Below are 23871 nucleotides of genomic sequence, written 5' to 3' on the forward strand. Positions count from 1 at the left end.
TGAAAGAAGGTTCAAATTGAACAGCTCCTGTCAACGGCCATTCTAAGCTGAATGTGCCTGCTCTCGTCAGATCGCAGCAGCAATGCAGCTTAAGGCTTGGCAAGTACCAGCATGGGAGACTGACTGGGAATTCCAAGTTCCGTTGACCTTTTTGAACCTGAAAATGTGTTAGTTTCTCTATGAGATAGTAAAAGAAGGTTCAAATTGAACAGCTGCTGTCAACGGCCATTCTAAGCTGAATGTGCCTGCTCTCATCAGATCGCAGCAGCAATGCAGCTTAAGGCTTGGCAAGTACCAGCATGGGAGACTGGCTGGGAATCCCAAGTTCTGTTGACCTTTTTGAACCTGAAAATTGTGATAGTTTCTCTATGAGATAGTAAAAGAAGGTTCAAATTGAACAGCTGCTGTCAACGGCCATTCTAAGCTGAATGTGCCTGCTCTTGTCAGATCGCAGCAGCAATGCAGCTTAAGGCTTGGCAAGTACCAGCATGGGAGACTGGCTTGGAATCCCAAGTTCTGGTGACCTTTTTGAACCTGAAAATTGTGTTAGTTTCTATATGAGATAGTAGAAGAAGGTTCAAATTGAACAACTGCTGTCAACGGCCATTCTAAGCTGAATGTGTGTGCTCTTGTCAGATCGCAGCAGCGATGCAGCTTAAGGCTTGGCAAGTACCAGCATGGGAGACTGGCTGGGAATCCCAAGTTCTGTTGACCTTTTTGAACCTGAAAATTGTGTTAGTTTCTCTATGAGATAGTAAAAGAAGGTTCAAATTGAACAGCTGCTGTCAACGGCAATTCTAAGCTGAATGTGCCTGCTCTCGTCAGATCGCAGCAGCAATGCAGCTTAAGGCTTGGCAAGTACCAGCATGGGAGACTGGCTGGGAATCCCAAGTTCCGTTGACCTTTTTGAACCTGAAAATTGTGTTAGTTTCTCTATGAGATAGCAAAAGAAGGTTCAAATTGAACAGCTGCTGTCAACGGCCATTCTAAGCTGAATGTGCCTGCTCTCGTCAGATCGCAGCAGCAATGCAGCTTAAGGCTTGGCAAGTACCAGCATGGGAGACTGGCTGGGAATCCCAAGTTCTGTTAACCTTTTTGAACCTGAAAATTGTGATAGTTTCTCTATGAGATAGTAAAAGAAGGTTCAAATTGAACAGCTGCTGTCAACGGCCATTCTAAGCTGAATGTGCCTGCTCTTGTCAGATCGCAGCAGCAATGCAGCTTAAGGCTTGGCAAGTACCAGCATGGGAGACTGGCTTGGAATCCCAAGTTCTGGTGACCTTTTTGAACCTGAAAATTGTGTTAGTTTCTATATGAGATAGTAGAAGAAGGTTCAAATTGAACAGCTGCTGTCAACGGCCATTCTAAGCTGAATGTGTGTGCTCTTGTCAGATCGCAGCAGCGATGCAGCTTAAGGCTTGGCAAGTACCAGCATGGGAGACTGGCTGGGAATCCCAAGTTCTGTTGACCTTTTTGAACCTGAAAATTGTGTTAGTTTCTCTATGAGATAGTAAAAGAAGGTTCAAATTGAACAGCTGCTGTCAACGGCAATTCTAAGCTGAATGTGCCTGCTCTCGTCAGATCGCAGCAGCAATGCAGCTTAAGGCTTGGCAAGTACCAGCATGGGAGACTGGCTGGGAATCCCAAGTTCTGTTAACCTTTTTTAAACTGAAAATTGTGTTAGTTTCTCTATGAGATAGTAAAAGAAGGTTCAAATTGAACAGCTGCTGTCAACGGCCATTCTAAGCTGAATGTGCCTGCTCTCGTCAGATCGCAGCAGCAATGCAGCTTAAGGCTTGGCAAGTACCAGCATGGGAGACTGGCTGGGAATTCCAAGTTCCGTTGACCTTTTTGAACCTGAAAATGTGTTAGTTTCTCTATGAGATAGTAAAAGAAGGTTCAAATTGAACAGCTTCTGTCAACGGCCATTCTAAGCTGAATGTGCCTGCTCTCATCAGATCGCAGCAGCAATGCAGCTTAAGGCTTGGCAAGTACCAGCATGGGAGACTGGCTGGGAATCCCAAGTTCCGTTGACCTTTTTGAACCTGAAAATTGTGTTAGTTTCTCTATGAGATAGCAAAAGAAGGTTCAAATTGAACAGCTGCTGTCAACGGCCATTCTAAGCTGAATGTGCCTGCTCTCGTCAGATCGCAGCAGCAATGCAGCTTAAGGCTTGGCAAGTACCAGCATGGGAGACTGGCTGGGAATCCCAAGTTCCGTTGACCTTTTTGAACCTGAAAATTGTGTTAGTTTCTCTATGAGATAGCAAAAGAAGGTTCAAATTGAACAGCTGCTGTCAACGGCCATTCTAAGCTGAATGTGCCTGCTCTTGTCAGATCGCAGCAGCAATGCAGCTTAAGGCTTGGCAAGTACCAGCATGGGAGACTGGCTGGGAATCCCAAGTTCTGTAGACCTTTTTGAACCTGAAAATTGTGTTAGTTTCTCTATGAGATAGTAAAAGAAGGTTCAAATTGAACAGCTGCTGTCAACGGCAATTCTAAGCTGAATGTGCCTGCTCTCGTCAGATCGCAGCAGCAATGCAGCTTAAGGCTTGGCAAGTACCAGCATGGGAGACTGGCTGGGAATCCCAAGTTCCGTTGACCTCTTTGAATCTGAGAATTGTGTTAGTTTCTCTATGAGATAGCAAAAGAAGGTTCAAATTGAACAGCTGCTGTCAACGGCCATTCTAAGCTGAATGTGCCTGCTCTCGTCAGATCGCAGCAGCAATGCAGCTTAAGGCTTGGCAAGTACCAGCATGGGGGACTGGCTGGGAATCCCAAGTTCTGTTGACCTTTTTGAACCTGAAAATTGTGTTAGTTTCTCTATGAGATAGTAAAAGAAGGTTCAAATTGAGCAGCTGCTGTCAACGGCAATTCTAAGCTGAATGTGCCTGCTCTCGTCAGATCGCAGCAGCAATGCAGCTTAAGGCTTGGCAAGTACCAGCATGGGAGACTGGCTGGGAATCCCAAGTTCTGGTGACCTTTTTGAACCTGAAAATTGTGTTAGTTTCTATATGAGATAGTAGAAGAAGGTTCAAATTGAACAACTGCTGTCAACGGCCATTCTAAGCTGAATGTGTGTGCTCTTGTCAGATCGCAGCAGCGATGCAGCTTAAGGCTTGGCAAGTACCAGCATGGGAGACTGGCTGGGAATCCCAAGTTCTGTTGACCTTTTTGAACCTGAAAATTGTGTTAGTTTCTCTATGAGATAGTAAAAGAAGGTTCAAATTGAACAGCTGCTGTCAACGGCAATTCTAAGCTGAATGTGCCTGCTCTCGTCAGATCGCAGCAGCAATGCAGCTTAAGGCTTGGCAAGTACCAGCATGGGAGACTGGCTGGGAATCCCAAGTTCCGTTGACCTCTTTGAATCTGAGAATTGTGTTAGTTTCTCTATGAGATAGCAAAAGAAGGTTCAAATTGAACAGCTGCTGTCAACGGCCATTCTAAGCTGAATGTGCCTGCTCTCGTCAGATCGCAGCAGCAATGCAGCTTAAGGCTTGGCAAGTACCAGCATGGGGGACTGGCTGGGAATCCCAAGTTCTGTTGACCTTTTTGAACCTGAAAATTGTGTTAGTTTCTCTATGAGATAGCAAAAGAAGGTTCAAATTGAACAGCTGCTGTCAACGGCCATTCTAAGCTGAATGTGCCTGCTCTCGTCAGATCGCAGCAGCAATGCAGCTTAAGGCTTGGCAAGTACCAGCATGGGGGACTGGCTGGGAATCCCAAGTTCTGTTGACCTTTTTTAACCTGAAAATTGTGTTAGTTTCTCTATGAGATAGTAAAAGAAGGTTCAAATTGAACAGCTGCTGTCAACGGCCATTCTAAGCTGAATGTGCCTGCTCTTGTCAGATCGCAGCAGCAATGCAGCTTAAGGCTTGGCAAGTACCAGCATGGGAGACTGGCTTGGAATCCCAAGTTCTGGTGACCTTTTTGAACCTGAAAATTGTGTTAGTTTCTATATGAGATAGTAGAAGAAGGTTCAAATTGAACAACTGCTGTCAACGGCCATTCTAAGCTGAATGTGTGTGCTCTTGTCAGATCGCAGCAGCGATGCAGCTTAAGGCTTGGCAAGTACCAGCATGGGAGACTGGCTGGGAATCCCAAGTTCTGTTGACCTTTTTGAACCTGAAAATTGTGTTAGTTTCTATATGAGATAGTAGAAGAAGGTTCAAATTGAACAACTGCTGTCAACGGCCATTCTAAGCTTAATGTGTGTGCTCTTGTCAGATCGCAGCAGCGATGCAGCTTAAGGCTTGGCAAGTACCAGCATGGGAGACTGGCTGGGAATCCCAAGTTCTGTTGACCTTTTTGAACCTGAAAATTGTGTTAGTTTCTCTATGAGATAGTAAAAGAAGGTTCAAATTGAACAGCTGCTGTCAACGGCAATTCTAAGCTGAATGTGCCTGCTCTCGTCAGATCGCAGCAGCAATGCAGCTTAAGGCTTGGCAAGTACCAGCATGGGAGACTGGCTGGGAATCCCAAGTTCCATTGACCTTTTTGAACCTGAAAATTGTGTTAGTTTCTCTATGAGATAGCAAAAGAAGGTTCAAATTGAACAGCTGCTGTCAACGGCCATTCTAAGCTGAATGTGCCTGCTCTCGTCAGATCGCAGCAGCAATGCAGCTTAAGGCTTGGCAAGTACCAGCATGGGAGACTGGCTGGGAATCCCAAGTTCTGTTAACCTTTTTTAAACTGAAAATTGTGTTAGTTTCTCTATGAGATAGTAAAAGTAGGTTCAAATTGAACAGCTGCTGTCAACGGCCATTCTAAGCTGAATGTGCCTGCTCTCGTCAGATCGCAGCAGCAATGCAGCTTAAGGCTTGGCAAGTACCAGCATGGGAGACTGGCTGGGAATTCCAAGTTCCGTTGACCTTTTTGAACCTGAAAATGTGTTAGTTTCTCTATGAGATAGTAAAAGAAGGTTCAAATTGAACAGCTGCTGTCAACGGCCATTCTAAGCTGAATGTGCCTGCTCTCATCAGATCGCAGCAGCAATGCAGCTTAAGGCTTGGCAAGTACCAGCATGGGAGACTGGCTGGGAATCCCAAGTTCCGTTGACCTTTTTGAACCTGAAAATTGTGTTAGTTTCTCTATAAGATAGCAAAAGAAGGTTCAAATTGAACAGCTGCTGTCAACGGCCATTCTAAGCTGAATGTGCCTGCTCTCGTCAGATCGCAGCAGCAATGCAGCTTAAGGCTTGGCAAGTACCAGCATGGGAGACTGGCTGGGAATCCCAAGTTCCGTTGACCTTTTTGAACCTGAAAATTGTGTTAGTTTCTCTATGAGATAGCAAAAGAAGGTTCAAATTGAACAGCTGCTGTCAACGGCCATTCTAAGCTGAATGTGCCTGCTCTTGTCAGATCGCAGCAGCTTAAGGCTTGGCAAGTACCAGCATGGGAGACTGGCTGGGAATCCCAAGTTCTGTTGACCTTTTTGAACCTGAAAATTGTGTTAGTTTCTCTATGAGATAGTAAAAGAAGGTTCAAATTGAACAGCTGCTGTCAACGGCCATTCTAAGCTGAATGTGCCTGCTCTTGTCAGATCGCAGCAGCAATGCAGCTTAAGGCTTGGCAAGTACCAGCATGGGAGACTGGCTGGGAATCCCAAGTTCTGGTGACCTTTTTGAACCTGAAAATTGTGTTAGTTTCTATATGAGATAGTAGAAGAAGGTTCAAATTGAACAACTGCTGTCAACGGCCATTCTAAGCTGAATGTGTGTGCTCTTGTCAGATCGCAGCAGCGATGCAGCTTAAGGCTTGGCAAGTACCAGCATGGGAGACTGGCTGGGAATCCCAAGTTCTGTTGACCTTTTTTAACCTGAAAATTGTGTTAGTTTCTCTATGAGATAGTAAAAGAAGGTTCAAATTGAACAGCTGCTGTCAACGGCAATTCTAAGCTGAATGTGCCTGCTCTCGTCAGATCGCAGCAGCAATGCAGCTTAAGGCTTGGCAAGTACCAGCATGGGAGACTGGCTGGGAATCCCAAGTTCCGTTGACCTCTTTGAACCTGAGAATTGTGTTAGTTTCTCTATGAGATAGCAAAAGAAGGTTCAAATTGAACAGCTGCTGTCAACGGCCATTCTAAGCTGAATGTGCCTGCTCTCGTCAGATCGCAGCAGCAATGCAGCTTAAGGCTTGGCAAGTACCAGCATGGGAGACTGGCTGGGAATCCCAAGTTCTGTTGACCTTTTTGAACCTGAAAATTGTGTTAGTTTCTCTATGAGATAGTAAAAGAAGGTTCAAATTGAACAGCTGCTGTCAACGGCCATTCTAAGCTGAATGTGCCTGCTCTCGTCAGATCGCAGCAGCAATGCAGCTTAAGGCTTGGCAAGTACCAGCATGGGAGACTGGCTGGGAATCCCAAGTTCCGTTGACCTTTTTGAACCTGAAAATTGTGTTAGTTTCTCTTTGAGATAGCAAAAGAAGGTTCAAATTGAACAGCTGCTGTCAACGGCCATTCTAAGCTGAATGTGCCTGCTCTTGTCAGATCGCAGCAGCAATGCAGCTTAAGGCTTGGCAAGTACCAGCATGGGAGACTGGCTGGGAATCCCAAGTTCTGTTGACCTTTTTTAACCTGAAAATTGTGTTAGTTTCTCTATGAGATAGTGAAAGAAGGTTCAAATTGAACAGCTGCTGTCAACGGCCATTCTAAGCTGAATGTGCCTGCTCTCGTCAGATCGCAGCAGCAATGCAGCTTAAGGCTTGGCAATTACCAGCATGGGAGACTGGCTGGGAATTCCAAGTTCCGTTGACCTTTTTGAACCTGAAAATGTGTTAGTTTCTCTATGAGATAGTAAAAGAAGGTTCAAATTGAACAGCTGCTGTCAACGGCCATTCTAAGCTGAATGTACCTGCTCTCATCAGATCGCAGCAGCAATGCAGCTTAAGGCTTGGCAAGTACCAGCATGGGAGACTGGCTGGGAATCCCAAGTTCTGTTGACCTTTTTGAACCTGAAAATTGTGTTAGTTTCTCTATGAGATAGTAAAAGAAGGTTCAAATTGAACAGCTGCTGTCAACGGCCATTCTAAGCTGAATGTGCCTGCTCTCGTCAGATCGCAGCAGCAATGCAGCTTAAGGCTTGGCAAGTACCAGCATGGGAGACTGGCTGGGAATCCCAAGTTCCGTTGACCTTTTTGAACCTGAAAATTGTGTTAGTTTCTCTTTGAGATAGCAAAAGAAGGTTCAAATTGAACAGCTGCTGTCAACGGCCATTCTAAGCTGAATGTGCCTGCTCTTGTCAGATCGCAGCAGCAATGCAGCTTAAGGCTTGGCAAGTACCAGCATGGGAGACTGGCTGGGAATCCCAAGTTCTGTTGACCTTTTTTAACCTGAAAATTGTGTTAGTTTCTCTATGAGATAGTGAAAGAAGGTTCAAATTGAGCAGCTGCTGTCAACGGCCATTCTAAGCTGAATGTGCCTGCTCTCGTCAGATCGCAGCAGCAATGCAGCTTAAGGCTTGGCAAGTACCAGCATGGGAGACTGGCTGGGAATCCCAAGTTCCGTTGACCTTTTTGAACCTGAAAATTGTGTTAGTTTCTCTTTGAGATAGCAAAAGAAGGTTCAAATTGAACAGCTGCTGTCAACGGCCATTCTAAGCTGAATGTGCCTGCTCTTGTCAGATCGCAGCAGCAATGCAGCTTAAGGCTTGGCAAGTACCAGCATGGGAGACTGGCTGGGAATCCCAAGTTCTGTTGACCTTTTTTAACCTGAAAATTGTGTTAGTTTCTCTATGAGATAGTGAAAGAAGGTTCAAATTGAACAGCTGCTGTCAACGGCCATTCTAAGCTGAATGTGCCTGCTCTTGTCAGATCGCAGCAGCAATGCAGCTTAAGGCTTGGCAAGTACCAGCATGGGAGACTGGCTTGGAATCCCAAGTTCTGGTGACCTTTTTGAACCTGAAAATTGTGTTAGTTTCTATATGAGATAGTAGAAGAAGGTTCAAATTGAACTACTGCTGTCAACGGCCATTCTAAGCTGAATGTGTGTGCTCTTGTCAGATCGCAGCAGCGATGCAGCTTAAGGCTTGGCAAGTACCAGCATGGGAGACTGGCTGGGAATCCCAAGTTCTGTTGACCTTTTTGAACCTGAAAATTGTGTTAGTTTCTCTATGAGATAGTAAAAGAAGGTTCAAATTGAACAGCTGCTGTCAACGGCAATTCTAAGCTGAATGTGCCTGCTCTCGTCAGATCGCAGCAGCAATGCAGCTTAAGGCTTGGCAAGTACCAGCATGGGGGACTGGCTGGGAATCCCAAGTTCTGTTGACCTTTTTGAACCTGAAAATGTGTTAGTTTCTCTATGAGATAGCAAAAGAAGGTTCAAATTGAACAGCTGCTGTCAACGGCCATTCTAAGCTGAATGTGCCTGCTCTCGTCAGATCGCAGCAGCAATGCAGCTTAAGGCTTGGCAAGTACCAGCATGGGAGACTGGCTGGGAATTCCAAGTTCCGTTGACCTTTTTGAACCTGAAAATGTGTTAGTTTCTCTATGAGATAGTAAAAGAAGGTTCAAATTGAACAGCTGTTGTCAACGGCCATTCTAGGCTGAATGTGCCTGCTCTCGTCAGATCGCAGCAGCAATGCAGCTTAAGGCTTGGCAAGTACCAGCATGGCAGACTGGCTGGGAATCCCAAGTTCCGTTGACCTTTTTGAACCTGAAAATTGTGTTAGTTTCTCTATGAGATAGTAAAAGAAGGTTCAAATTGAACAGCTGCTGTCAACGGCCATTCTAAGCTGAATGTGCCTGCTCTTGTCAGATCGCAGCAGCAATGCAGCTTAAGGCTTGGCAAGTACCAGCATGGGAGACTGGCTTGGAATCCCAAGTTCTGGTGACCTTTTTGAACCTGAAAATTGTGTTAGTTTCTATATGAGATAGTAGAAGAAGGTTCAAATTGAACAACTGCTGTCAACAGCCATTCTAAGCTGTATGTGTGTGCTCTTGTCAGATCGCAGCAGCGATGCAGCTTAAGGCTTGGCAAGTACCAGCATGGGAGACTGGCTGGGAATCCCAAGTTCCGTTGACCTTTTTGAACCTGAAAATTGAGTTATTTTCTCTATGAGATAGTAAAAGAAGGTTCAAATTGAACAGCTGCTGTCAACGGCCATTCTAAGCTGAATGTGCCTGCTCTTGTCAGATCGCAGCAGCAATGCAGCTTAAGGCTTGGCAAGTACCAGCATGGGAGACTGGCTTGGAATCCCAAGTTCTGGTGACCTTTTTGAACCTGAAAATTGTGTTAGTTTCTATATGAGATAGTAGAAGAAGGTTCAAATTGAACAACTGCTGTCAACGGCCATTCTAAGCTGAATGTGTGTGCTCTTGTCAGATCGCAGCAGCGATGCAGCTTAAGGCTTGGCAAGTACCAGCATGGGAGACTGGCTGGGAATCCCAAGTTCCGTTGACCTTTTTGAACCTGAAAATTGTGTTAGTTTCTCTATGAGATAGCAAAAGAAGGTTCAAATTGAACAGCTGCTGTCAACGGCCATTCTAAGCTGAATGTGCCTGCTCTCGTCAGATCGCAGCAGCAAAGCAGCGTAAGGCTTGGCAAGTACCAGCATGGGAGACTGGCTGGGAATTCCAAGTTCCGTTGACCTTTTTGAACCTGAAAATGTGTTAGTTTCTCTATGAGATAGTAAAAGAAGGTTCAAATTGAACAGCTGCTGTCAACGGCCATTCTAAGCTGAATGTGCCTGCTCTCGTCAGATCGCAGCAGCAATGCAGCGTAAGGCTTGGCAAGTACCAGCATGGGAGACTGGCTGGGAATTCCAAGTTCCGTTGACCTTTTTGAACCTGAAAATGTGTTAGTTTCTCTATGAGATAGTAAAAGAAGGTTCAAATTGAACAGCTGCTGTCAACGGCCATTCTAAGCTGAATGTGCCTGCTCTCGTCAGATCGCAGCAGCAATGCAGCGTAAGGCTTGGCAAGTACCAGTATGGGAGACTGGCTGGGAATTCCAAGTTCCGTTGACCTTTTTGAACCTGAAAATGTGTTAGTTTCTCTATGAGATAGTAAAAGAAGGTTCAAATTGAACAGCTGCTGTCAACGGCCATTCTAAGCTGAATGTGCCTGCTCTCGTCAGATCGCAGCAGCAATGCAGCTTAAGGCTTGGCAAGTACCAGCATGGGAGACTGGCTGGGAATCCCAAGTTCCGTTGACCTTTTTGAACCTGAAAATTGTGTTAGTTTCTCTATGAGATAGCAAAAGAAGGTTCAAATGGAACAGCTGCTGTCAACGGCCATTCTAAGCTGAATGTGCCTGCTCTTGTCAGATCGCAGCAGCTTAAGGCTTGGCAAGTACCAGCATGGGAGACTGGCTGGGAATCCCAAGTTCTGTTGACCTTTTTGAACCTGAAAATTGTGTTAGTTTCTCTATGAGATAGTAAAAGAAGGTTCAAATTGAACAGCTGCTGTCAACGGCCATTCTAAGCTGAATGTGCCTGCTCTTGTCAGATCGCAGCAGCAATGCAGCTTAAGGCTTGGCAAGTACCAGCATGGGAGACTGGCTTGGAATCCCAAGTTCTGGTGACCTTTTTGAACCTGAAAATTGTGTTAGTTTCTATATGAGATAGTAGAAGAAGGTTCAAATTGAACAACTGCTGTCAACGGCCATTCTAAGCTGAATGTGTGTGCTCTTGTCAGATCGCAGCAGCGATGCAGCTTAAGGCTTGGCAAGTACCAGCATGGGAGACTGGCTGGGAATCCCAAGTTCCGTTGACCTTTTTGAACCTGAAAATTGTGTTAGTTTCTCTATGAGATAGCAAAAGAAGGTTCAAATTGAACAGCTGCTGTCAACGGCCATTCTAAGCTGAATGTGCCTGCTCTCGTCAGATCGCAGCAGCAAAGCAGCGTAAGGCTTGGCAAGTACCAGCATGGGAGACTGGCTGGGAATTCCAAGTTCCGTTGACCTTTTTGAACCTGAAAATGTGTTAGTTTCTCTATGAGATAGTAAAAGAAGGTTCAAATTGAACAGCTGCTGTCAACGGCCATTCTAAGCTGAATGTGCCTGCTCTCGTCAGATCGCAGCAGCAATGCAGCGTAAGGCTTGGCAAGTACCAGCATGGGAGACTGGCTGGGAATTCCAAGTTCCGTTGACCTTTTTGAACCTGAAAATGTGTTAGTTTCTCTATGAGATAGTAAAAGAAGGTTCAAATTGAACAGCTGCTGTCAACGGCCATTCTAAGCTGAATGTGCCTGCTCTCGTCAGATCGCAGCAGCAATGCAGCGTAAGGCTTGGCAAGTACCAGCATGGGAGACTGGCTGGGAATTCCAAGTTCCGTTGACCTTTTTGAACCTGAAAATGTGTTAGTTTCTCTATGAGATAGTAAAAGAAGGTTCAAATTGAACAGCTGCTGTCAACGGCCATTCTAAGCTGAATGTGCCTGCTCTCGTCAGATCGCAGCAGCAATGCAGCTTAAGGCTTGGCAAGTACCAGCATGGGAGACTGGCTGGGAATCCCAAGTTCCGTTGACCTTTTTGAACCTGAAAATTGTGTTAGTTTCTCTATGAGATAGCAAAAGAAGGTTCAAATTGAACAGCTGCTGTCAACGGCCATTCTAAGCTGAATGTGCCTGCTCTTGTCAGATCGCAGCAGCTTAAGGCTTGGCAAGTACCAGCATGGGAGACTGGCTGGGAATCCCAAGTTCTGTTGACCTTTTTGAACCTGAAAATTGTGTTAGTTTCTCTATGAGATAGTAAAAGAAGGTTCAAATTGAACAGCTGCTGTCAACGGCCATTCTAAGCTGAATGTGCCTGCTCTTGTCAGATCGCAGCAGCAATGCAGCTTAAGGCTTGGCAAGTACCAGCATGGGAGACTGGCTGGGAATCCCAAGTTCTGGTGACCTTTTTGAACCTGAAAATTGTGTTAGTTTCTATATGAGATAGTAGAAGAAGGTTCAAATTGAACAACTGCTGTCAACGGCCATTCTAAGCTGAATGTGTGTGCTCTTGTCAGATCGCAGCAGCGATGCAGCTTAAGGCTTGGCAAGTACCAGCATGGGAGACTGGCTGGGAATCCCAAGTTCTGTTGACCTTTTTTAACCTGAAAATTGTGTTAGTTTCTCTATGAGATAGTAAAAGAAGGTTCAAATTGAACAGCTGCTGTCAACGGCAATTCTAAGCTGAATGTGCCTGCTCTCGTCAGATCGCAGCAGCAATGCAGCTTAAGGCTTGGCAAGTACTAGCATGGGAGACTGGCTGGGAATCCCAAGTTCCGTTGACCTCTTTGAACCTGAGAATTGTGTTAGTTTCTCTATGAGATAGCAAAAGAAGGTTCAAATTGAACAGCTGCTGTCAACGGCCATTCTAAGCTGAATGTGCCTGCTCTCGTCAGATCGCAGCAGCAATGCAGCTTAAGGCTTGGCAAGTACCAGCATGGGGGACTGGCTGGGAATCCCAAGTTCTGTTGACCTTTTTGAACCTGAAAATTGTGTTAGTTTCTCTATGAGATAGTAAAAGAAGGTTCAAATTGAACAGCTGCTGTCAACGGCAATTCTAAGCTGAATGTGCCTGCTCTCGTCAGATCGCAGCAGCAATGCAGCTTAAGGCTTGGCAAGTACCAGCATGGGAGACTGGCTGGGAATCCCAAGTTCTGTTGACCTCTTTGAACCTGAGAATTGTGTTAGTTTCTCTATGAGATAGTAAAAGAAGGTTCAAATTGAACAGCTGCTGTCAACGGCCATTCTAAGCTGAATGTGCCTGCTCTCGTCAGATCGCAGCAGCAATGCAGCTTAAGGCTTGGCAAGTACCAGCATGGGAGACTGGCTGGGAATCCCAAGTTCCGTTGACCTTTTTGAACCTGAAAATTGTGTTAGTTTCTCTTTGAGATAGCAAAAGAAGGTTCAAATTGAACAGCTGCTGTCAACGGCCATTCTAAGCTGAATGTGCCTGCTCTTGTCAGATCGCAGCAGCAATGCAGCTTAAGGCTTGGCAAGTACCAGCATGGGAGACTGGCTGGGAATCCCAAGTTCTGTTGACCTTTTTTAACCTGAAAATTGTGTTAGTTTCTCTATGAGATAGTGAAAGAAGGTTCAAATTGAACAGCTGCTGTCAACGGCCATTCTAAGCTGAATGTGCCTGCTCTCGTCAGATCGCAGCAGCAATGCAGCTTAAGGCTTGGCAATTACCAGCATGGGAGACTGGCTGGGAATTCCAAGTTCCGTTGACCTTTTTGAACCTGAAAATGTGTTAGTTTCTCTATGAGATAGTAAAAGAAGGTTCAAATTGAACAGCTGCTGTCAACGGCCATTCTAAGCTGAATGTACCTGCTCTCATCAGATCGCAGCAGCAATGCAGCTTAAGGCTTGGCAAGTACCAGCATGGGAGACTGGCTGGGAATCCCAAGTTCTGTTGACCTTTTTGAACCTGAAAATTGTGTTAGTTTCTCTATGAGATAGTAAAAGAAGGTTCAAATTGAACAGCTGCTGTCAACGGCCATTCTAAGCTGAATGTGCCTGCTCTCGTCAGATCGCAGCAGCAATGCAGCTTAAGGCTTGGCAAGTACCAGCATAGGAGACTGGCTGGGAATCCCAAGTTCCGTTGACCTTTTTGAACCTGAAAATTGTGTTAGTTTCTCTTTGAGATAGCAAAAGAAGGTTCAAATTGAACAGCTGCTGTCAACGGCCATTCTAAGCTGAATGTGCCTGCTCTTGTCAGATCGCAGCAGCAATGCAGCTTAAGGCTTGGCAAGTACCAGCATGGGAGACTGGCTGGGAATCCCAAGTTCTGTTGACCTTTTTTAACCTGAAAATTGTGTTAGTTTCTCTATGAGATAGTGAAAGAAGGTTCAAATTGAGCAGCTGCTGTCAACGGCCATTCTAAGCTGAATGTGCCTGCTCTCGTCAGATCGCAGCAGCAATGCAGCTTAAGGCTTGGCAAGTACCAGCATGGGAGACTGGCTGGGAATCCCAAGTTCCGTTGACCTTTTTGAACCTGAAAATTGTGTTAGTTTCTCTTTGAGATAGCAAAAGAAGGTTCAAATTGAACAGCTGCTGTCAACGGCCATTCTAAGCTGAATGTGCCTGCTCTTGTCAGATCGCAGCAGCAATGCAGCTTAAGGCTTGGCAAGTACCAGCATGGGAGACTGGCTGGGAATCCCAAGTTCTGTTGACCTTTTTTAACCTGAAAATTGTGTTAGTTTCTCTATGAGATAGTGAAAGAAGGTTCAAATTGAACAGCTGCTGTCAACGGCCATTCTAAGCTGAATGTGCCTGCTCTTGTCAGATCGCAGCAGCAATGCAGCTTAAGGCTTGGCAAGTACCAGCATGGGAGACTGGCTTGGAATCCCAAGTTCTGGTGACCTTTTTGAACCTGAAAATTGTGTTAGTTTCTATATGAGATAGTAGAAGAAGGTTCAAATTGAACAACTGCTGTCAACGGCCATTCTAAGCTGAATGTGTGTGCTCTTGTCAGATCGCAGCAGCGATGCAGCTTAAGGCTTGGCAAGTACCAGCATGGGAGACTGGCTGGGAATCCCAAGTTCTGTTGACCTTTTTGAACCTGAAAATTGTGTAAGTTTCTCTATGAGATAGTAAAAGAAGGTTCAAATTGAACAGCTGCTGTCAACGGCAATTCTAAGCTGAATGTGCCTGCTCTCGTCAGATCGCAGCAGCAATGCAGCTTAAGGCTTGGCAAGTACCAGCATGGGGGACTGGCTGGGAATCCCAAGTTCTGTTGACCTTTTTGAACCTGAAAATGTGTTAGTTTCTCTATGAGATAGCAAAAGAAGGTTCAAATTGAACAGCTGCTGTCAACGGCCATTCTAAGCTGAATGTGCCTGCTCTCGTCAGATCGCAGCAGCAATGCAGCTTAATGCTTGGCAAGTACCAGCATGGGAGACTGGCTGGGAATTCCAAGTTCCGTTGACCTTTTTGAACCTGAAAATGTGTTAGTTTCTCTATGAGATAGTAAAAGAAGGTTCAAATTGAACAGCTGTTGTCAACGGCCATTCTAGGCTGAATGTGCCTGCTCTCGTCAGATCGCAGCAGCAATGCAGCTTAAGGCTTGGCAAGTACCAGCATGGGAGACTGGCTGGGAATCCCAAGTTCCGTTGACCTTTTTGAACCTGAAAATTGTGTTAGTTTCTCTATGAGATAGTAAAAGAAGGTTCAAATTGAACAGCTGCTGTCAACGGCCATTCTAAGCTGAATGTGCCTGCTCTTGTCAGATCGCAGCAGCAATGCAGCTTAAGGCTTGGCAAGTACCAGCATGGGAGACTGGCTTGGAATCCCAAGTTCTGGTGACCTTTTTGAACCTGAAAATTGTGTTAGTTTCTATATGAGATAGTAGAAGAAGGTTCAAATTGAACAACTGCTGTCAACGGCCATTCTAAGCTGTATGTGTGTGCTCTTGTCAGATCGCAGCAGCGATGCAGCTTAAGGCTTGGCAAGTACCAGCATGGGAGACTGGCTGGGAATCCCAAGTTCCGTTGACCTTTTTGAACCTGAAAATTGAGTTATTTTCTCTATGAGATAGTAAAAGAAGGTTCAAATTGAACAGCTGCTGTCAACGGCCATTCTAAGCTGAATGTGCCTGCTCTTGTCAGATCGCAGCAGCAATGCAGCTTAAGGCTTGGCAAGTACCAGCATGGGAGACTGGCTTGGAATCCCAAGTTCTGGTGACCTTTTTGAACCTGAAAATTGTGTTAGTTTCTATATGAGATAGTAGAAGAAGGTTCAAATTGAACAACTGCTGTCAACGGCCATTCTAAGCTGAATGTGTGTGCTCTTGTCAGATCGCAGCAGCGATGCAGCTTAAGGCTTGGCAAGTACCAGCATGGGAGACTGGCTGGGAATCCCAAGTTCCGTTGACCTTTTTGAACCTGAAAATTGTGTTAGTTTCTCTATGAGATAGCAAAAGAAGGTTCAAATTGAACAGCTGCTGTCAACGGCCATTCTAAGCTGAATGTGCCTGCTCTCGTCAGATCGCAGCAGCAAAGCAGCGTAAGGCTTGGCAAGTACCAGCATGGGAGACTGGCTGGGAATTCCAAGTTCCGTTGACCTTTTTGAACCTGAAAATGTGTTAGTTTCTCTATGAGATAGTAAAAGAAGGTTCAAATTGAACAGCTGCTGTCAACGGCCATTCTAAGCTGAATGTGCCTGCTCTCGTCAGATCGCAGCAGCAATGCAGCGTAAGGCTTGGCAAGTACCAGCATGGGAGACTGGCTGGGAATTCCAAGTTCCGTTGACCTTTTTGAACCTGAAAATGTGTTAGTTTCTCTATGAGATAGTAAAAGAAGGTTCAAATTGAACAGCTGCTGTCAACGGCCATTCTAAGCTGAATGTGCCTGCTCTCGTCAGATCGCAGCAGCAATGCAGCGTAAGGCTTGGCAAGTACCAGCATGGGAGACTGGCTGGGAATTCCAAGTTCCGTTGACCTTTTTGAACCTGAAAATGTGTTAGTTTCTCTATGAGATAGTAAAAGAAGGTTCAAATTGAACAGCTGCTGTCAACGGCCATTCTAAGCTGAATGTGCCTGCTCTCGTCAGATCGCAGCAGCAATGCAGCGTAAGGCTTGGCAAGTACCAGCATGGGAGACTGGCTGGGAATTCCAAGTTCCGTTGACCTTTTTGAACCTGAAAATGTGTTAGTTTCTCTATGAGATAGTAAAAGAAGGTTCAAATTGAACAGCTGCTGTCAACGGCCATTCTAAGCTGAATGTGCCTGCTCTTGTCAGATCGCAGCAGCAATGCAGCTTAAGGCTTGGCAAGTACCAGCATGGGAGACTGGCTTGGAATCCCAAGTTCTGGTGACCTTTTTGAACCTGAAAATTGTGTTAGTTTCCATATGAGATAGTAGAAGAAGGTTCAAATTGAACAGCTGCTGTCAACGGCCATTCTAAGCTGAATGTGTGTGCTCTTGTCAGATCGCAGCAGCGATGCAGCTTAAGGCTTGGCAAGTACCAGCATGGGAGACTGGCTGGGAATCCCAAGTTCTGTTGACCTTTTTGAACCTGAAAATTGTGTTAGTTTCTCTATGAGATAGTAAAAGAAGGTTCAAATTGAACAGCTGCTGTCAACGGCAATTCTAAGCTGAATGTGCCTGCTCTCGTCAGATCGCAGCAGCAATGCAGCTTAAGGCTTGGCAAGTACCAGCATGGGAGACTGGCTGGGAATCCCAAGTTCAGTTGACCTTTTTGAACCTGAAAATTGTGTTAGTTTCTCTATGAGATAGCAAAAGAAGGTTCAAATTGAACAGCTGCTGTCAACGGCCATTCTAAGCTGAATGTGCCTGCTCTCGTCAGATCGCAGCAGCAATGCAGCTTAAGGCTTAGCAAGTACCAGCATGGGGGACTGGCTGGGAATCCCATGTTCTGTTGACCTTTTTTAACCTGAAAATTGTGTTAGTTTCTCTATGAGATAGCAAAAGAAGGTTCAAATTGAACAGCTGCTGTCAACGGCCATTCTAAGCTGAATGTGCCTGCTCTTGTCAGATCGCAGCAGCAATGCAGCTTAAGGCTTGGCAAGTACCAGCATGGGAGACTGGCTGGGAATCCCAAGTTCTGTTGACCTTTTTGAACCTGAAAATTGTGTTAGTTTCTCTATGAGATAGTAAAAGAAGGTTCAAATTGAACAGCTGCTGTCAACGGCCATTCTAAGCTGAATGTGCCTGCTCTTGTCAGATTGCAGCAGCAATGCAGCTTAAGGCTTGGCAAGTACCAGCATGGGAGACTGGCTTGGAATCCCAAGTTCTGGCGACCTTTTTGAACCTGAAAATTGTGTTAGTTTCTATATGAGATAGTAGAAGAAGGTTCAAATTGAACAACTGCTGTCAACGGCCATTCTAAGCTGAATGTGTGTGCTCAAATCAGATCGCAGCAGCGATGCAGCTTAAGGCTTGGCAAGTACCAGCATGGGAGACTGGCTGGGATTCCCAAGTTCTGTTGACCTTTTTGAACCTGAAAATTGTGTTAGTTTCTCTATGAGATAGTAAAAGAAGGTTCAAATTGAAAAGCTGCTGTCAACGGCAATTCTAAGCTGAATGTGCCTGCTCTCGTCAGTTCGCAGCAGCAATGCAGCTTAAGGCTTGGCAAGTACCAGCATGGGAGACTGGTTTGGAATCCCAAGTTCCGTTGACCTTTTTGAACCTGAAAATTGTGTTAGTTTCTCTATGAGATAGCAAAAGAAGGTTCAAATTGAACAGCTGCTGTCAACGGCCATTCTAAGCTGAATGTGCCTGCTCTCGTCAGATCGCAGCAGCAATGCAGCTTAAGGCTTGGCAAGTACCAGCATGGGAGACTGGCTTGGAATCCCAAGTTCTGGTGACCTTTTTGAACCTGAAAATTGTGTTAGTTTCTATATGAGATAGTAGAAGAAGGTTCAAATTGAACAGCTGCTGTCAACGGCCATTCTAAGCTGAATGTGTGTGCTCTTGTCAGATCGCAGCAGCGATGCAGCTTAAGGCTTGGCAAGTACCAGCATGGGAGACTGGCTGGGAATCCCAAGTTCTGTTGACCTTTTTGAACCTGAAAATTGTGTTAGTTTCTCTATGAGATAGTAAAAGAAGGTTCAAATTGAACAGCTGCTGTCAACGGCAATTCTAAGCTGAATGTGCCTGCTCTCGTCAGATCGCAGCAGCAATGCAGCTTAAGGCTTGGCAAGTACCAGCATGGGAGACTGGCTGGGAATCCCAAGTTCCGTTGACCTTTTTGAACCTGAAAATTGTGTTAGTTTCTCTATGAGATAGCAAAAGAAGGTTCAAATTGAACAGCTGCTGTCAACGGCCATTCTAAGCTGAATGTGCCTGCTCTCGTCAGATCGCAGCAGCAATGCAGCTTAAGGCTTAGCAAGTACCAGCATGGGGGACTGGCTGGGAATCCCAAGTTCTGTTGACCTTTTTTAACCTGAAAATTGTGTTAGTTTCTCTATGAGATAGCAAAAGAAGGTTCAAATTGAACAGCTGCTGTCAACGGCCATTCTAAGCTGAATGTGCCTGCTCTTGTCAGATCGCAGCAGCAATGCAGCTTAAGGCTTGGCAAGTACCAGCATGGGAGACTGGCTGGGAATCCCAAGTTCTGTTGACCTTTTTGAACCTGAAAATTGTGTTAGTTTCTCTATGAGATAGTAAAAGAAGGTTTAAATTGAACAGCTGCTGTCAACGGCCATTCTAAGCTGAATGTGCCTGCTCTTGTCAGATCGCAGCAGCAATGCAGCTTAAGGCTTGGCAAGTACCAGCATGGGAGACTGGCTGGGAATCCCAAGTTCTGGTGACCTTTTTGAACCTGAAAATTGTGTTAGTTTCTATATGAGATAGTAGAAGAAGGTTCAAATTGAACAACTGCTGTCAACGGCCATTCTAAGCTGAATGTGTGTGCTCTTGTCAGATCGCAGCAGCGATGCAGCTTAAGGCTTGGCAAGTACCAGCATGGGAGACTGGCTGGGATTCCCAAGTTCTGTTGACCTTTTTGAACCTGAAAATTGTGTTAGTTTCTCTATGAGATAGTAAAAGAAGGTTCAAATTGAACAGCTGCTGTCAACGCCCATTCTAAGCTGAATGTGCCTGCTCTCGTCAGATCGCAGCAGCAATGCAGCTTAAGGCTTGGCAAGTACCAGCATGGGAGACTGGCTGGGAATCCCAAGTTCTGTTGACCTTTTTTAACCTGAAAATTGTGTTAGTTTCTCTATGAGATAGTGAAAGAAGGTTCAAATTGAACAGCTCCTGTCAACGGCCATTCTAAGCTGAATGTGCCTGCTCTCGTCAGATCGCAGCAGCAATGCAGGTTAAGGCTTGGCAAGTACCAGCATGGGAGACTGACTGGGAATTCCAAGTTCCGTTGACCTTTTTGAACCTGAAAATGTGTTAGTTTCTCTATGAGATAGTAAAAGAAGGTTCAAATTGAACAGCTGCTGTCAACGGCCATTCTAAGCTGAATGTGCCTGCTCTCATCAGATCGCAGCAGCAATGCAGCGTAAGGCTTGGCAAGTACCAGCATGGGAGACTGGCTGGGAATCCCAAGTTCTGTTGACCTTTTTGAACCTGAAAATTGTGATAGTTTCTCTATGAGATAGTAAAAGAAGGTTCAAATTGAACAGCTGCTGTCAACGGCCATTCTAAGCTGAATGTGCCTGCTCTTGTCAGATCGCAGCAGCAATGCAGCTTAAGGCTTGGCAAGTACCAGCATGGGAGACTGGCTTGGAATCCCAAGTTCTGGTGACCTTTTTGAACCTGAAAATTGTGTTAGTTTCTATATGAGATAGTAGAAGAAGGTTCAAATTGAACAACTGCTGTCAACGGCCATTCTAAGCTGAATGTGTGTGCTCTTGTCAGATCGCAGCAGCGATGCAGCTTAAGGCTTGGCAAGTACCAGCATGGGAGACTGGCTGGGAATCCCAAGTTCTGTTGACCTTTTTGAACCTGAAAATTGTGTTAGTTTCTCTATGAGATAGTAAAAGAAGGTTCAAATTGAACAGCTGCTGTCAACGGCAATTCTAAGCTGAATGTGCCTGCTCTCGTCAGATCGCAGCAGCAATGCAGCTTAAGGCTTGGCAAGTACCAGCATGGGAGACTGGCTGGGAATCCCAAGTTCCGTTGACCTTTTTGAACCTGAAAATTGTGTTAGTTTCTCTATGAGATAGCAAAAGAAGGTTCAAATTGAACAGCTGCTGTCAACGGCCATTCTAAGCTGAATGTGCCTGCTCTCGTCAGATCGCAGCAGCAATGCAGCTTAAGGCTTGGCAAGTACCAGCATGGGAGACTGGCTGGGAATCCCAAGTTCTGTTAACCTTTTTGAACCTGAAAATTGTGATAGTTTCTCTATGAGATAGTAAAAGAAGGTTCAAATTGAACAGCTGCTGTCAACGGCCATTCTAAGCTGAATGTGCCTGCTCTTGTCAGATCGCAGCAGCAATGCAGCTTAAGGCTTGGCAAGTACCAGCATGGGAGACTGGCTTGGAATCCCAAGTTCTGGTGACCTTTTTGAACCTGAAAATTGTGTTAGTTTCTATATGAGATAGTAGAAGAAGGTTCAAATTGAACAACTGCTGTCAACGGCCATTCTAAGCTGAATGTGTGTGCTCTTGTCAGATCGCAGCAGCGATGCAGCTTAAGGCTTGGCAAGTACCAGCATGGGAGACTGGCTGGGAATCCCAAGTTCTGTTGACCTTTTTGAACCTGAAAATTGTGTTAGTTTCTCTATGAGATAGTAAAAGAAGGTTCAAATTGAACAGCTGCTGTCAACGGCAATTCTAAGCTGAATGTGCCTGCTCTCGTCAGATCGCAGCAGCAATGCAGCTTAAGGCTTGGCAAGTACCAGCATGGGAGACTGGCTGGGAATCCCAAGTTCTGTTAACCTTTTTTAAACTGAAAATTGTGTTAGTTTCTCTATGAGATAGTAAAAGAAGGTTCAAATTGAACAGCTGCTGTCAACGGCCATTCTAAGCTGAATGTGCCTGCTCTCGTCAGATCGCAGCAGCAATGCAGCTTAAGGCTTGGCAAGTACCAGCATGGGAGACTGGCTGGGAATTCCAAGTTCCGTTGACCTTTTTGAACCTGAAAATGTGTTAGTTTCTCTATGAGATAGTAAAAGAAGGTTCAAATTGAACAGCTTCTGTCAACGGCCATTCTAAGCTGAATGTGCCTGCTCTCATCAGATCGCAGCAGCAATGCAGCTTAAGGCTTGGCAAGTACCAGCATGGGAGACTGGCTGGGAATCCCAAGTTCCGTTGACCTTTTTGAACCTGAAAATTGTGTTAGTTTCTCTATGAGATAGCAAAAGAAGGTTCAAATTGAACAGCTGCTGTCAACGGCCATTCTAAGCTGAATGTGCCTGCTCTCGTCAGATCGCAGCAGCAATGCAGCTTAAGGCTTGGCAAGTACCAGCATGGGAGACTGGCTGGGAATCCCAAGTTCCGTTGACCTTTTTGAACCTGAAAATTGTGTTAGTTTCTCTATGAGATAGCAAAAGAAGGTTCAAATTGAACAGCTGCTGTCAACGGCCATTCTAAGCTGAATGTGCCTGCTCTTGTCAGATCGCAGCAGCAATGCAGCTTAAGGCTTGGCAAGTACCAGCATGGGAGACTGGCTGGGAATCCCAAGTTCTGTTGACCTTTTTGAACCTGAAAATTGTGTTAGTTTCTCTATGAGATAGTAAAAGAAGGTTCAAATTGAACAGCTGCTGTCAACGGCAATTCTAAGCTGAATGTGCCTGCTCTCGTCAGATCGCAGCAGCAATGCAGCTTAAGGCTTGGCAAGTACCAGCATGGGAGACTGGCTGGGAATCCCAAGTTCCGTTGACCTCTTTGAACCTGAGAATTGTGTTAGTTTCTCTATGAGATAGCAAAAGAAGGTTCAAATTGAACAGCTGCTGTCAACGGCCATTCTAAGCTGAATGTGCCTGCTCTCGTCAGATCGCAGCAGCAATGCAGCTTAAGGCTTGGCAAGTACCAGCATGGGGGACTGGCTGGGAATCCCAAGTTCTGTTGACCTTTTTTAACCTGAAAATTGTGTTAGTTTCTCTATGAGATAGTAAAAGAAGGTTCAAATTGAACAGCTGCTGTCAACGGCCATTCTAAGCTGAATGTGCCTGCTCTTGTCAGATCGCAGCAGCAATGCAGCTTAAGGCTTGGCAAGTACCAGCATGGGAGACTGGCTTGGAATCCCAAGTTCTGGTGACCTTTTTGAACCTGAAAATTGTGTTAGTTTCTATATGAGATAGTAGAAGAAGGTTCAAATTGAACAACTGCTGTCAACGGCCATTCTAAGCTGAATGTGTGTGCTCTTGTCAGATCGCAGCAGCGATGCAGCTTAAGGCTTGGCAAGTACCAGCATGGGAGACTGGCTGGGAATCCCAAGTTCTGTTGACCTTTTTGAACCTGAAAATTGTGTTAGTTTCTATATGAGATAGTAGAAGAAAGTTCAAATTGAACAACTGCTGTCAACGGCCATTCTAAGCTGAATGTGTGTGCTCTTGTCAGATCGCAGCAGCGATGCAGCTTAAGGCTTGGCAAGTACCAGCATGGGAGACTGGCTGGGAATCCCAAGTTCTGTTGACCTTTTTGAACCTGAAAATTGTGTTAGTTTCTCTATGAGATAGCAAAAGAAGGTTCAAATTGAACAGCTGCTGTCAACGGCCATTCTAAGCTGAATGTGCCTGCTCTCGTCAGATCACAGCAGCAATGCAGCTTAAGGCTTGGCAAGCACCAGCATGGGAGACTGGCTGGGAATCCCAAGTTCTGTTGACCTTTTTTAACCTGAAAATTGTGTTAGTTTCTCTATGAGATAGTAAAAGAAGGTTCAAATTGAACAGCTGCTGTCAACGGCCATTCTAAGCTGAATGTGCCTGCTCTCGTCAGATCGCAGCAGCAATGCAGCTTAAGGCTTGGCAAGTACCAGCATGGGAGACTGGCTGGGAATTCCAAGTTCCGTTGACCTTTTTGAACCTGAAAATGTGTTAGTTTCTCTATGAGATAGTAAAAGAAGGTTCAAATTGAACAGCTGCTGTCAACGGCCATTCTAAGCTGAATGTGCCTGCTCTCATCAGATCGCAGCAGCAATGCAGCTTAAGGCTTGGCAAGTACCAGCATGGGAGACTGGCTGTGAATCCCAAGTTCCGTTGACCTTTTTGAACCTGAAAATTGTGTTAGTTTCTCTATGAGATAGCAAAAGAAGGTTCAAATTGAACAGCTGCTGTCAACGGCCATTCTAAGCTGAATGTGCCTGCTCTTGTCAGATCGCAGCAGCAATGCAGCTTAAGGCTTGGCAAGTACCAGCATGGGAGACTGGCTGGGAATCCCAAGTTCTGTTGACCTTTTTGAACCTGAAAATTGTGTTAGTTTCTCTATGAGATAGTAAAAGAAGGTTCAAATTGAACAGCTGCTGTCAACGGCCATTCTAAGCTGAATGTGCCTGCTCTTGTCAGATCGCAGCAGCAATGCAGCTTAAGGCTTGGCAA

The 23871-nt window shown here is 45.4% G+C and overlaps 81 pseudogenes; all 81 read left to right on the forward strand.

Moving 5' to 3' along the window:
- Positions 1 to 29: 29 nt before the first annotated feature.
- On the forward strand, positions 30 to 148 carry LOC140079156 (5S ribosomal RNA; annotated as a pseudogene).
- Positions 149 to 217: 69 nt separating this feature from the next.
- On the forward strand, positions 218 to 336 carry LOC140079611 (5S ribosomal RNA; annotated as a pseudogene).
- Positions 337 to 784: 448 nt separating this feature from the next.
- Positions 785 to 903, forward strand: LOC140083831 (5S ribosomal RNA; annotated as a pseudogene).
- Positions 904 to 973: 70 nt separating this feature from the next.
- Positions 974 to 1092, forward strand: LOC140089383 (5S ribosomal RNA; annotated as a pseudogene).
- A 448-nt stretch (positions 1093 to 1540) lies between these two features.
- On the forward strand, positions 1541 to 1659 carry LOC140094718 (5S ribosomal RNA; annotated as a pseudogene).
- A 70-nt stretch (positions 1660 to 1729) lies between these two features.
- LOC140081519 (5S ribosomal RNA) lies at positions 1730 to 1848 on the forward strand (annotated as a pseudogene).
- Positions 1849 to 1917: 69 nt separating this feature from the next.
- Positions 1918 to 2036, forward strand: LOC140093452 (5S ribosomal RNA; annotated as a pseudogene).
- A 70-nt stretch (positions 2037 to 2106) lies between these two features.
- LOC140088738 (5S ribosomal RNA) lies at positions 2107 to 2225 on the forward strand (annotated as a pseudogene).
- Positions 2226 to 2295: 70 nt separating this feature from the next.
- Positions 2296 to 2414, forward strand: LOC140094636 (5S ribosomal RNA; annotated as a pseudogene).
- A 70-nt stretch (positions 2415 to 2484) lies between these two features.
- On the forward strand, positions 2485 to 2603 carry LOC140083832 (5S ribosomal RNA; annotated as a pseudogene).
- Positions 2604 to 2673: 70 nt separating this feature from the next.
- Positions 2674 to 2792, forward strand: LOC140082047 (5S ribosomal RNA; annotated as a pseudogene).
- A 70-nt stretch (positions 2793 to 2862) lies between these two features.
- On the forward strand, positions 2863 to 2981 carry LOC140096745 (5S ribosomal RNA; annotated as a pseudogene).
- A 259-nt stretch (positions 2982 to 3240) lies between these two features.
- On the forward strand, positions 3241 to 3359 carry LOC140083834 (5S ribosomal RNA; annotated as a pseudogene).
- A 70-nt stretch (positions 3360 to 3429) lies between these two features.
- Positions 3430 to 3548, forward strand: LOC140082048 (5S ribosomal RNA; annotated as a pseudogene).
- Positions 3549 to 3618: 70 nt separating this feature from the next.
- LOC140082050 (5S ribosomal RNA) lies at positions 3619 to 3737 on the forward strand (annotated as a pseudogene).
- Positions 3738 to 4374: 637 nt separating this feature from the next.
- LOC140094097 (5S ribosomal RNA) lies at positions 4375 to 4493 on the forward strand (annotated as a pseudogene).
- A 70-nt stretch (positions 4494 to 4563) lies between these two features.
- On the forward strand, positions 4564 to 4682 carry LOC140089384 (5S ribosomal RNA; annotated as a pseudogene).
- A 70-nt stretch (positions 4683 to 4752) lies between these two features.
- LOC140081531 (5S ribosomal RNA) lies at positions 4753 to 4871 on the forward strand (annotated as a pseudogene).
- A 69-nt stretch (positions 4872 to 4940) lies between these two features.
- LOC140093576 (5S ribosomal RNA) lies at positions 4941 to 5059 on the forward strand (annotated as a pseudogene).
- A 70-nt stretch (positions 5060 to 5129) lies between these two features.
- Positions 5130 to 5248, forward strand: LOC140088750 (5S ribosomal RNA; annotated as a pseudogene).
- Positions 5249 to 5877: 629 nt separating this feature from the next.
- On the forward strand, positions 5878 to 5996 carry LOC140083835 (5S ribosomal RNA; annotated as a pseudogene).
- Positions 5997 to 6066: 70 nt separating this feature from the next.
- On the forward strand, positions 6067 to 6185 carry LOC140078863 (5S ribosomal RNA; annotated as a pseudogene).
- A 70-nt stretch (positions 6186 to 6255) lies between these two features.
- LOC140088762 (5S ribosomal RNA) lies at positions 6256 to 6374 on the forward strand (annotated as a pseudogene).
- A 70-nt stretch (positions 6375 to 6444) lies between these two features.
- LOC140090898 (5S ribosomal RNA) lies at positions 6445 to 6563 on the forward strand (annotated as a pseudogene).
- A 70-nt stretch (positions 6564 to 6633) lies between these two features.
- Positions 6634 to 6752, forward strand: LOC140089183 (5S ribosomal RNA; annotated as a pseudogene).
- A 69-nt stretch (positions 6753 to 6821) lies between these two features.
- On the forward strand, positions 6822 to 6940 carry LOC140078746 (5S ribosomal RNA; annotated as a pseudogene).
- A 70-nt stretch (positions 6941 to 7010) lies between these two features.
- LOC140088774 (5S ribosomal RNA) lies at positions 7011 to 7129 on the forward strand (annotated as a pseudogene).
- Positions 7130 to 7199: 70 nt separating this feature from the next.
- LOC140090899 (5S ribosomal RNA) lies at positions 7200 to 7318 on the forward strand (annotated as a pseudogene).
- Positions 7319 to 7388: 70 nt separating this feature from the next.
- On the forward strand, positions 7389 to 7507 carry LOC140088787 (5S ribosomal RNA; annotated as a pseudogene).
- Positions 7508 to 7577: 70 nt separating this feature from the next.
- Positions 7578 to 7696, forward strand: LOC140090902 (5S ribosomal RNA; annotated as a pseudogene).
- A 448-nt stretch (positions 7697 to 8144) lies between these two features.
- LOC140086632 (5S ribosomal RNA) lies at positions 8145 to 8263 on the forward strand (annotated as a pseudogene).
- Positions 8264 to 8332: 69 nt separating this feature from the next.
- Positions 8333 to 8451, forward strand: LOC140081542 (5S ribosomal RNA; annotated as a pseudogene).
- Positions 8452 to 8520: 69 nt separating this feature from the next.
- On the forward strand, positions 8521 to 8639 carry LOC140092478 (5S ribosomal RNA; annotated as a pseudogene).
- An 826-nt stretch (positions 8640 to 9465) lies between these two features.
- LOC140091361 (5S ribosomal RNA) lies at positions 9466 to 9584 on the forward strand (annotated as a pseudogene).
- Positions 9585 to 9653: 69 nt separating this feature from the next.
- LOC140087561 (5S ribosomal RNA) lies at positions 9654 to 9772 on the forward strand (annotated as a pseudogene).
- A 69-nt stretch (positions 9773 to 9841) lies between these two features.
- Positions 9842 to 9960, forward strand: LOC140087542 (5S ribosomal RNA; annotated as a pseudogene).
- A 69-nt stretch (positions 9961 to 10029) lies between these two features.
- LOC140088799 (5S ribosomal RNA) lies at positions 10030 to 10148 on the forward strand (annotated as a pseudogene).
- Positions 10149 to 10777: 629 nt separating this feature from the next.
- Positions 10778 to 10896, forward strand: LOC140091483 (5S ribosomal RNA; annotated as a pseudogene).
- A 69-nt stretch (positions 10897 to 10965) lies between these two features.
- LOC140087562 (5S ribosomal RNA) lies at positions 10966 to 11084 on the forward strand (annotated as a pseudogene).
- A 69-nt stretch (positions 11085 to 11153) lies between these two features.
- Positions 11154 to 11272, forward strand: LOC140087563 (5S ribosomal RNA; annotated as a pseudogene).
- A 69-nt stretch (positions 11273 to 11341) lies between these two features.
- On the forward strand, positions 11342 to 11460 carry LOC140088813 (5S ribosomal RNA; annotated as a pseudogene).
- Positions 11461 to 12089: 629 nt separating this feature from the next.
- LOC140082908 (5S ribosomal RNA) lies at positions 12090 to 12208 on the forward strand (annotated as a pseudogene).
- A 70-nt stretch (positions 12209 to 12278) lies between these two features.
- LOC140082051 (5S ribosomal RNA) lies at positions 12279 to 12397 on the forward strand (annotated as a pseudogene).
- Positions 12398 to 12467: 70 nt separating this feature from the next.
- Positions 12468 to 12586, forward strand: LOC140085473 (5S ribosomal RNA; annotated as a pseudogene).
- Positions 12587 to 12656: 70 nt separating this feature from the next.
- On the forward strand, positions 12657 to 12775 carry LOC140088825 (5S ribosomal RNA; annotated as a pseudogene).
- Positions 12776 to 12845: 70 nt separating this feature from the next.
- On the forward strand, positions 12846 to 12964 carry LOC140090903 (5S ribosomal RNA; annotated as a pseudogene).
- A 70-nt stretch (positions 12965 to 13034) lies between these two features.
- Positions 13035 to 13153, forward strand: LOC140089184 (5S ribosomal RNA; annotated as a pseudogene).
- Positions 13154 to 13222: 69 nt separating this feature from the next.
- Positions 13223 to 13341, forward strand: LOC140078864 (5S ribosomal RNA; annotated as a pseudogene).
- Positions 13342 to 13411: 70 nt separating this feature from the next.
- Positions 13412 to 13530, forward strand: LOC140101785 (5S ribosomal RNA; annotated as a pseudogene).
- A 70-nt stretch (positions 13531 to 13600) lies between these two features.
- LOC140090904 (5S ribosomal RNA) lies at positions 13601 to 13719 on the forward strand (annotated as a pseudogene).
- Positions 13720 to 13789: 70 nt separating this feature from the next.
- LOC140088837 (5S ribosomal RNA) lies at positions 13790 to 13908 on the forward strand (annotated as a pseudogene).
- A 70-nt stretch (positions 13909 to 13978) lies between these two features.
- Positions 13979 to 14097, forward strand: LOC140090905 (5S ribosomal RNA; annotated as a pseudogene).
- Positions 14098 to 14545: 448 nt separating this feature from the next.
- LOC140086633 (5S ribosomal RNA) lies at positions 14546 to 14664 on the forward strand (annotated as a pseudogene).
- A 69-nt stretch (positions 14665 to 14733) lies between these two features.
- LOC140091706 (5S ribosomal RNA) lies at positions 14734 to 14852 on the forward strand (annotated as a pseudogene).
- Positions 14853 to 14921: 69 nt separating this feature from the next.
- On the forward strand, positions 14922 to 15040 carry LOC140082912 (5S ribosomal RNA; annotated as a pseudogene).
- An 826-nt stretch (positions 15041 to 15866) lies between these two features.
- Positions 15867 to 15985, forward strand: LOC140091606 (5S ribosomal RNA; annotated as a pseudogene).
- Positions 15986 to 16054: 69 nt separating this feature from the next.
- On the forward strand, positions 16055 to 16173 carry LOC140087564 (5S ribosomal RNA; annotated as a pseudogene).
- Positions 16174 to 16242: 69 nt separating this feature from the next.
- LOC140087565 (5S ribosomal RNA) lies at positions 16243 to 16361 on the forward strand (annotated as a pseudogene).
- A 69-nt stretch (positions 16362 to 16430) lies between these two features.
- On the forward strand, positions 16431 to 16549 carry LOC140087566 (5S ribosomal RNA; annotated as a pseudogene).
- A 447-nt stretch (positions 16550 to 16996) lies between these two features.
- Positions 16997 to 17115, forward strand: LOC140095680 (5S ribosomal RNA; annotated as a pseudogene).
- A 70-nt stretch (positions 17116 to 17185) lies between these two features.
- On the forward strand, positions 17186 to 17304 carry LOC140097535 (5S ribosomal RNA; annotated as a pseudogene).
- A 70-nt stretch (positions 17305 to 17374) lies between these two features.
- On the forward strand, positions 17375 to 17493 carry LOC140090906 (5S ribosomal RNA; annotated as a pseudogene).
- A 637-nt stretch (positions 17494 to 18130) lies between these two features.
- LOC140097924 (5S ribosomal RNA) lies at positions 18131 to 18249 on the forward strand (annotated as a pseudogene).
- Positions 18250 to 18508: 259 nt separating this feature from the next.
- LOC140083836 (5S ribosomal RNA) lies at positions 18509 to 18627 on the forward strand (annotated as a pseudogene).
- Positions 18628 to 18697: 70 nt separating this feature from the next.
- Positions 18698 to 18816, forward strand: LOC140091833 (5S ribosomal RNA; annotated as a pseudogene).
- Positions 18817 to 18886: 70 nt separating this feature from the next.
- LOC140090907 (5S ribosomal RNA) lies at positions 18887 to 19005 on the forward strand (annotated as a pseudogene).
- Positions 19006 to 19453: 448 nt separating this feature from the next.
- On the forward strand, positions 19454 to 19572 carry LOC140093158 (5S ribosomal RNA; annotated as a pseudogene).
- A 70-nt stretch (positions 19573 to 19642) lies between these two features.
- LOC140083550 (5S ribosomal RNA) lies at positions 19643 to 19761 on the forward strand (annotated as a pseudogene).
- A 69-nt stretch (positions 19762 to 19830) lies between these two features.
- LOC140087545 (5S ribosomal RNA) lies at positions 19831 to 19949 on the forward strand (annotated as a pseudogene).
- A 448-nt stretch (positions 19950 to 20397) lies between these two features.
- Positions 20398 to 20516, forward strand: LOC140083837 (5S ribosomal RNA; annotated as a pseudogene).
- A 70-nt stretch (positions 20517 to 20586) lies between these two features.
- LOC140089385 (5S ribosomal RNA) lies at positions 20587 to 20705 on the forward strand (annotated as a pseudogene).
- A 448-nt stretch (positions 20706 to 21153) lies between these two features.
- Positions 21154 to 21272, forward strand: LOC140094720 (5S ribosomal RNA; annotated as a pseudogene).
- A 70-nt stretch (positions 21273 to 21342) lies between these two features.
- Positions 21343 to 21461, forward strand: LOC140081553 (5S ribosomal RNA; annotated as a pseudogene).
- A 69-nt stretch (positions 21462 to 21530) lies between these two features.
- On the forward strand, positions 21531 to 21649 carry LOC140093698 (5S ribosomal RNA; annotated as a pseudogene).
- A 70-nt stretch (positions 21650 to 21719) lies between these two features.
- On the forward strand, positions 21720 to 21838 carry LOC140088849 (5S ribosomal RNA; annotated as a pseudogene).
- Positions 21839 to 21908: 70 nt separating this feature from the next.
- Positions 21909 to 22027, forward strand: LOC140090908 (5S ribosomal RNA; annotated as a pseudogene).
- Positions 22028 to 22097: 70 nt separating this feature from the next.
- LOC140083838 (5S ribosomal RNA) lies at positions 22098 to 22216 on the forward strand (annotated as a pseudogene).
- A 70-nt stretch (positions 22217 to 22286) lies between these two features.
- Positions 22287 to 22405, forward strand: LOC140082052 (5S ribosomal RNA; annotated as a pseudogene).
- Positions 22406 to 23231: 826 nt separating this feature from the next.
- On the forward strand, positions 23232 to 23350 carry LOC140081564 (5S ribosomal RNA; annotated as a pseudogene).
- Positions 23351 to 23419: 69 nt separating this feature from the next.
- Positions 23420 to 23538, forward strand: LOC140083452 (5S ribosomal RNA; annotated as a pseudogene).
- Positions 23539 to 23608: 70 nt separating this feature from the next.
- On the forward strand, positions 23609 to 23727 carry LOC140090909 (5S ribosomal RNA; annotated as a pseudogene).
- Positions 23728 to 23871: the final 144 nt, after the last annotated feature.

The sequence above is a fragment of the Engystomops pustulosus genome, chromosome 9 (assembly GCF_040894005.1).
Source record: "Engystomops pustulosus chromosome 9, aEngPut4.maternal, whole genome shotgun sequence".
In the NCBI taxonomy this organism is placed as follows: Eukaryota; Metazoa; Chordata; class Amphibia; order Anura; family Leptodactylidae; genus Engystomops; species Engystomops pustulosus.